At 58.4% G+C, this 7,948-nt stretch overlaps 1 protein-coding gene across 1 annotated transcript in view; it reads left to right on the top strand.

Annotated features, from left to right (window-relative positions):
• GRID2IP (Grid2 interacting protein) overlaps positions 1-7,948 on the top strand; it is a 48,117-nt gene that overhangs the window by 7,995 nt on the left and 32,174 nt on the right. The window lies entirely within an intron of this gene.

Raw genomic sequence — 7,948 nt, forward strand, 5'->3', positions numbered from 1 at the left:
CGTGGTGAACTGCGTGGCCCCTGCCACGCAGAGCCAGGCGGCTGGTACGTCCCCGTCTGCCACTGACCCTCGCGCTGGCCTGATTGGATCTTCTCTCTGCACCAGCTGTATTTATTTTCGGGCCGTTGCTGCTGCTGGCTGTCCTCCCTCCCTCCCCTGCCTGTCCCCTCCCCGGACTCCCCCCGGGGTTTAACGTGCTCCCTGCAAGGTGCTGCAGTGCAGCGTAACCCAAGGCCCCCCGACTCAGCACACAGATCGACCTGGGGCTGCAGACACCTCTCCTCCTCCCGTCTGTCCTCGGGCTGGGCTTTTTCCAGTGTTGGTATTTTTTTTTTTCTTTTTAGCTCAAATGGATTTCATCCCATTTGCCCAGAATTAAGCTCCTGCAGATTTTAATTTGCTGACATTTTCTTCATCCGTTTGGTTGTGGATAGCAGGGATAATGCACGTGCTGCGCCGGTTCCTCCCCGCTCCCATCCCCTGCCCATATGGCTCGTATGTGTAGTAAAGTGCACAATTGTAGTTCTGCTCAAGAATGATGAAATACGGCAGCGAGGGGGAAAGATGAGCTGTCTCGGGTGAGTAAGAACGGACCTTTCCTGGGAGCCGAGGGGGCTGGGAGGGGAACGGGTTTAAAGCAGCTTAATTCTCGAATCTAGCAAACGCCAGCACCGCAAAAATGAGATGTGCTAAAAGTTAATTAACTCTTAGCATCCGTCTTGCATCAGAGCTGCTCTCATCAGGGGCTCCGCGGGCATCGCAGCTCTGCCGGGGAGAGGGAAATCTCTTATTTTGTGTTATTCCATCACCTACAAATGCCAAAGCCCGGGTCTAGTCCTGGGGGAGCCACGGGGTTTATCTCCCCTGCTCTCCATGGCCGTGCCAAGCATGTGTGCAGGGGTTGTGTGCATCTCGCACCGGCGTGGGGAGCGGGTTATTTTGGGCAGGTCGGGGTCCCAGAGGCATGCACCTCTTGGCACTGCTCTTATTTCCGAGCTGTTTTCAAACCAGGGCAGAGCTGCGATTCCAGCAGAGGAACGGCGCCGGCTCTGCACCCAAGTGCTCTGCAGTGCTGTCGCAGCGGCCGCCGGCTTTTCCCCGGATTCTGGGGGCCGAAGTCGCCCTCCGAGCCGAGCGGTACAGGTGGGATCCTCACCTGTGTTGCACAGGGTTTAGCACTTGCACACCACCGCGTGTCGGTTGCCGTCTCCCTTTGCACCGTGCGTTTCCCCCGCGCTGGCGGCAGCACCGGCGGTGCCCGTGCCAGCATTGCACCAGCTCCCGGCAGCGGCGTTTAGCTTTGGAACATCTGTTTGCAGCAGAATTGGGGAGCGATGGAAACGCAGATCCCCTCCTCCCCACTGACCTGCAGTGTTAGAAAAGCTGGTGCATAAAACACCGGCGTTGATGCTTACACGGACATCGTCCCATTAACCTGGATTTAAATAGCAGGATGCGTGTGTGCGCCGGAGCACGTCCAGCCGTATTAGTTCATTAGATGGTAACTCTCGGGCTGTTCAGACTGCTATATGTTGTCATGGATCTCCTTTAAATCACGTCGTGCTTCACTCTGCTGCAGGGAGAATAGTTAGGGGTAGTTTGCTACTTCGCTGCTTTGGTTACAGTCCGTTTGCTTCCCGACCAGCCTCTGCTCCTGGGGGAAAACCAAAGCGTGCAGCCGGAGCTGCCGTCCCGCGGTGGCTGGGCCGAGGCGAGCGCCGCTTTGATTGCAGTCACTTCTGATCCCTGACAAAGATAAAATCGCTGCCCGTCGGGGGTTCCCTAATTACGGGAGAAATTCTACCAAGTTCATTTTAATAATGCCCCAAACACAATCTATTTGTCTCAGCTTGTATTTCATGGCAATAAAATAGCTTGGCATGTTCCCGTATTAAAATACTCCAGCCATCTGTGACTGTCTCTGGATAAGAAATTTCATTTTAGCCATCAGGATTTATATATTATGGATTGTGCTGCTCCCCCCCTTGACCCCCCCTCCACATACCCGCTCCTCCAAGGCTGGGGGGAGCTTTCTGGCTCTCTCGGGTGCGGATGCAGCTTGCAGCCTGGGTCCCCCCCCCCCAAACCCGCGTCGCTCTGGCTGCTGCCTGATGCAGCACTTCAAACTGCAAGCGGACACTGTCCTCCCGCCTGCGGTCTGGGCAGACCCCCTGTGAAACCGCGCAGACGGCAGGACGGTAATAGAGGAAAAGCAGCTCTTGTTTGCTTCCTTTTTAAAAAGCCCTAATCTGATAGCTGGACGTATGGTCAACTGCCCAAAAATGGGAATTAGGGCAGCAGGAAAAAAATGTGCCAGCGGTGAAAACAATTGGGAGTGGAGTTCCTTTTGTACTGGCTGAGTTCAAATAGGTCATGACCAAAATGCCTCGGTGCAAAATCTCCTGTTAGGAGATTAATTTCTTTTGACAAATCGAACTACAGCTGTAATGCAGATTATTTTAGCCTGGCCCGCTTGCACACCACCACTGATTTGTAACTTTTATTTTGGGAAGTGGTTACTTGGTCCGAGTGTTTTCCAGTATCTTAAAGAAAACATGGAAAGCTGCATTTGTCCCGGTGTTCCCAGCAGAAAGCAGGTTGGGGGCAGCGCCTCTGCTGAGGTGACTGCTCTCTGCGGCTCCGAAAAGCGGGGGGGTGACAAAACTCCCCGTGCCCCAGGGTGGTGTGGGGTGCTGGTGCAGGGCACAGGGTGCGCGGGAGCTGCTGGTGGCCCCATGTCTCCCCGGCGCAGCGGCTGGCAGGGTCCCACGGGTGCCACAGGGGGTCTGGGGGCCCAGCCGTGAGGCCGGGGCTGCACCCACCCACCTGGCCACCATCCCCGATACCCGACGGGCGATGCTGGGCAGGATGGAAGCTGCAGAGAAAGCCTTTCGGGGGGTTTCTTTGAAGGTCTCCGTGTCCCTGGCAGCTGACGCTGGTTTTGGGAGAGGCAAGAGCACCCCGGGGCCCCGGCGCTCAGCTGCTGATGGGGAAGGTGATGCCTGGCCGGGCACGGGCTGCGACACTGCTCCGGGGAGGCTCTTACCTGCAGATAACACATCAATCGTTACTGGAGCCGGTGCAAGGATGTGTCATGAGAGCGTGACCCTCTCCGAAAGCTGCCGTGTGGGGCTGGGGGTTTTGAGCTGTCCCCAGGGATGAGTGGGGTGGCTGGGGAAGGGCTGCGAGGGGCTCCCGGCCCCAGTGCACGGCCATTGCATCCCACCGCGTCTGCGCTCCTGGGTGGAAAAGCACCTTCATTCCTATTTAATGATAACAACGGTCACATCTGCAAAACATCTGCAGCCAGATGAGTGATTACCGAGCCTCCCATTACTGGGGATAACGGGATAACAGCCCCTGTGAAAATCGCAGGTCCGCGCTCGCTGGCGGGCTGGAGTGAGTCCCGCTCGTGCACGGGAGTTTGGAGGTGCCACGTCCCCCCGTGGCTGGGGGGGCTGCTGGAGGCCAGCGCAGGGCTGCCGACACCCCTACCCCTACCCGCCGAGGGAACAGGGCGATTAGGCTTGAGAGAATCTGCGCAGGTTCATAAGCAGATGTCCTTTTACGTGGGTAAAGCTGTACAGGAGTTTTCTCTCCCCAAAGCGTGTGAATTTTAGCATTGTGGCACGCTGTCGGGGCAGAAGTGCTTTTCCAGACCGGTAGCTGTTTGCACAGCACAGTTCAGACATAATCCAAGTGTAGCTGTGTTTTAATCTACCCTGGGACGTGTTTTTCTGCACAACCGACAGACTCTAGGTCAGGTCTTTGCTAGTTGTTTTGGGGCTAAACCATACATTTTTCATTTTTCCTTCCTTTGCTACCTGGAGATTGTGTCTGATGTTGGCAGCTCTGGAAAGCTTCACATCCTCTTCATCAAACGCCAGTGCTGTGTTTAAAGATGGCGTTATTTGAATTAAAGATGTTTTTTTAATCTCTTATCCCTAATGCAAAGCGCTGCTGTGTTACCCTGGTGGTAAACGATGCTCTGCGGCTCGGGGGAAGGTTTGGGCCCATGGCTGTGGTCCTGAGCACGGTCCTGGTCCCGGTCCAGCCTGGGTGGCTCCGTCTGTGCGCCCGCAGCCGCGTACCCGCCGCTGATGCCGTTTGCCTTTAAGGTTTCTCACCCATTACAACAGCATGTAATTTAAACAGAAGCACTTTAGAAGTCAACTAATTAGCACCAGGGAGGCATCCCCCCGGAGTTCGGCGCAGAGCCGTGCCCTCCTTTCTGTTACGAGATCGTTCCAGCTGGAAATTACAGTGACTGCAGTTTTTAGGGAAAGCGAGAGGCTTCATCGCTGCGAGCCGGGGCAGAGCCGGAGCAGGGAGGGCAGAGCAGGCGCTAAAGCCAAATTGATAAAAAAAAGGAGGCACTCGGTAGATGGTAAACCTCCGCCCGGGACTGAGAGCGCGGTGGGGAGGCGAGGGCGAAGGGAGGCAGGGACTCAGCCCAGGTAAAGTTTGCCGGCGAGCCGGCCCATCTGGCCGCCGTCCCCGCGCACCGCGGGGGTGCCAAGTGGCAGGGGGGCACCGGCTGGCGCGCGCGGTTTGGTTGTTGGATCCGGCCGCGTCGTGGGCGTGAGCCGAGGCTGAGACTCAGCTGCATGAGGATCTGAAGCATCTCCCTTTTGTTCCCACCGCACCCTGACAAATGGGAAAGGACCGGAGCTTCTCTCGGCATTTTCGGTACGTCTCTCTGCTCCGCTCCTCCGCGCGGCGTGCATGGCGTTGGATGCGTTGGGAATGCCTCGCACCCCGGCAGACGTCCCCGCGACGTCTCTCCTGCCTCTCTGAGCTGCGGGGACCCTGCCTCCCGGTGCCGGTGTGGCCCTGCTGCCAACCCGCGCCCACCGCAGCGGCGGCACGAGGGTTGGGGGGAGCCGAGCAAAGCTCAGATGAAAAATTGGGGGTGGGGGGCTGGGGAGAGGTGGGAAGAGCACATCTAGGTCTGCTTTGTCTCCATGACTGTAGTCCACCAAAGGGATGGGCGGTGAGGACCAGGGTTTGGGGTACTGCGTGGTGCAGGGGGTGCAATGGAGCGAGGGCTGGGGACCCCTCGCTCCCAGCCCCAGCTGACTGCAAGCTCTGAGCAAACTTGGGGCTGCTTTCACCTGCTGCTGCTGGGGCCGGAGCCGCCGTTGCTGCCCTGCTCGAGGGGATGCATCCTGCACCGGCAAGTCTCAGCACCCAGCTCGGGGTGGGACCGTTCGGGTGAGCTCAGCGCCCATCGCAGGACCTGTGCCCTTGTGAAAGGTGGTTTTCCACGGCGCTGGGCTGGTGGGGGAGGCAGCTCTCAGCGAGCGCAGGCTACAGAAATGGGACTGTCCGCTCAGAGGTGAGCTGCAAGTGACCCGCCTGGGAGTTCTAAAAACAGTGAGTGTGACCGAGACCAAGATTTGCTAAACATCCTCTGCTGAAGTGAGCCCCAGAGCAGGGAGCCGAGCGGCTGGGGACGGGCGTGCTGGCAGACGGGCTCCTGCCAGGCGGTTTCCCACCCTCAGCAGTGTGCCGCCATCTCGGCCGGGCTGCTTTGGAGAGGGAGCGAAGGCGAAGCAGCCTGCAGCCCTTTGGGGCCTCTCCCGGCCTGGAAAACGCCCTGAATTCACAGTCCTGTTAGAGCAGACTGAGCGCTCCCGAACGCCGTGTGCCGACACCGCTGCAGAGGACGGTTAGTGCACTGGGGCTGGGGAGCAGAGGCAGGGCTGCAGTGCCCAGGGCTGGGGACGCCTTTCCCATCCCCTCTTCAACAGGGAACAGAGCCAGAGCTGACCTGGAGCATGAAAGAAGGAGGAGGAGGAAGCTGAAGACACGAGGTCAGCGCTGCACGGCTCCCAAGCCCTCCCACGGGCACGTGCAGCTTGCAGGGCTGCTGGGACAGGGGGTCTGCCCCTGGTCTCAGGCTGACCTCTGCAAACAGGGTGGGGGGCATCCGTGCTCCTTGCGCCTCAGTGGGACTTGCTGGGAGAGGGAAAACCCAGCTGGGTGCTGCTCCTCGGTGCCACACCGATGGGCAAGGCCAGTTTTATCCCGCGGTATAGCAGGGTGCTGCAGAAATAGTTGCGGTTTCCCACTAAGCACCGGGCACCATCTGCCCTGTGCTGGTGCCGGTGCCAATGCTGGTGCTGGTGCGTGCTGCGCGGGCAGCATTGTGCTGGAGCAGACGACAGGCTAAGGCGTCAACGCTGTCTAATGCCACCCCATGTGCTGCCTTTGGTGGGTCCCTTCATTAAGGACCAGACCTGAGCACGCACAGTTCGGAGGCCAGCACCCGCTGAACCGCAGGGCGTCGGGGAGCTCGGGGGATCCAGCCCCCAGCAGCGCTGCGGCACGGGGCCACCCTGGGCTCCCCGAGGCCGCACTGCAAATTCTCTCAAAGGGTTCTGCAGAAGGAAACTATTTTGCATGCTTTAATAGGGTTATTTTTACCAGTCACTTAGCTCCTCTCCTTGCTAAGACACTGTTTTACTTCTAGCACTGAGTCAATTCGTGGTGAAACCCTTAAAGCACGTCCTTGTGCCTGGTTACTGAGCTAGCCGTACTTTGCTCCTCAACCCTGATGTTTGCCAGCCTGCAGGCGAAGTAGCAGTCAGTGCAAAGTGGGACAGCCCTGCTGGAACGAGCAGGGCCAATTTAATTTGGCCAACTTAAATGGGAGCGTGCTTGTTTTGCCTGCAAGGAACCAGGACTTTTCCCAGGGCAGAGGCGTGGGGTCCTGCCGGGACTCGCTGCCATCGTGCCGTGTCTTCCCCTGCCACGGGGCTGCGGCAGCCTGCGTTCCCGCAGGAGCCTGCTTACAGCTGGATGAACTATTTATTAGCATGATTTCACTCTTTTCTAGTTGCTGCTAAATCACAAATTGACTGTGAATTGTACCAATGTGTTACTTATTTTAAATTATCACCAAATGCTTTGCATGAGCATATGTCAGCCTCGGGATGGCTTGCGATCTGCCTGCTCCTACTCAGCGTGAGCATCAGCTCTAATTTTGAGTTCTGCCTTTTGTTGGAGGGAAATAGAGATGTCCTGGTCCCGGTAGATTTGGGATTTGAAGCATCCCCCTCCTTCTCCTCTGGCTTCACCCAGGGTTTCGGGTTCCTTTGGCAAAGTTGCCCGAGGGATGGGGGAGACCCGCGGGAGCCCCCCACCAGCCGCAGGCTCTCCAGCCGCGCTTCGTTAGCAGCCGGCCATTGTCACAGCCATGTTGCGCTGGCAGCAGGAAGGTGCAGCCCCTTGGAGCAAGTTGCTCTGTGTCCTCTGACACCAGCTGCGAGTTTGGCCCGGTTAGTGCCCCCCGGGAGATGTGCTCCCCGGGCGGTTTGGAAGTGATGCTCGCATCCCTCCTCCGCCGCAAGTGTCGGAGTTTGTGTTAATGTAGGGAGCGCGTTCTCATGCGCCACGAGGTGAAGAGCACTAATGAACCTCACAAGATGGTATTGTCTAACGAGCAAATGCAGCTGCGACAGGCAGCCCGGTACGGGTGCAGGGAGGAGTTGCTATAGAAACACGCAGAGCTCCTCCAGAAGCCCCTAAATGTGCAAACGGGAGGGTAGGAGTAGGTGAGCGGGGTGTCAGCGTCTCACTGTTGCGATGGCAGAAGGAAAAGTAAAAGAAAAAGCGTTTCCCCGTGTTACAGGAGTGAACCCCCGGCCAGGGTGGGAGCGGTGCAGACGCACCCTCCTCGCTCCCTCCCGGGATCCCGCTTTGCGCTCGCTGTGCATCCCCCGAGGGTCCCGGGGGGTCCTTGCGGGGAGCACAAAGGCCACTTGGCTGCTGGCAGAGCAGCTCCTACCAGGCAGAGGGGAGGTGAACTGAAACGGAGCAAGTTCCCAGTGGTGTCCCCTTGCCTGCAGCGTCACTGTGCCCGTCCTTGTCCCCGCAACGCCAGCATGTCCCAAGGGGCGCGAGGCTCCTGCCTGGCAGTGGCAGGGGGGGGGGGGGTGGGGGG

The sequence above is a fragment of the Aptenodytes forsteri genome, unplaced genomic scaffold (genome assembly GCF_000699145.1).
Source record: "Aptenodytes forsteri isolate BGI_AS27 unplaced genomic scaffold, ASM69914v1 Scaffold55, whole genome shotgun sequence".
Taxonomy (NCBI): Eukaryota; Metazoa; Chordata; class Aves; order Sphenisciformes; family Spheniscidae; genus Aptenodytes; species Aptenodytes forsteri.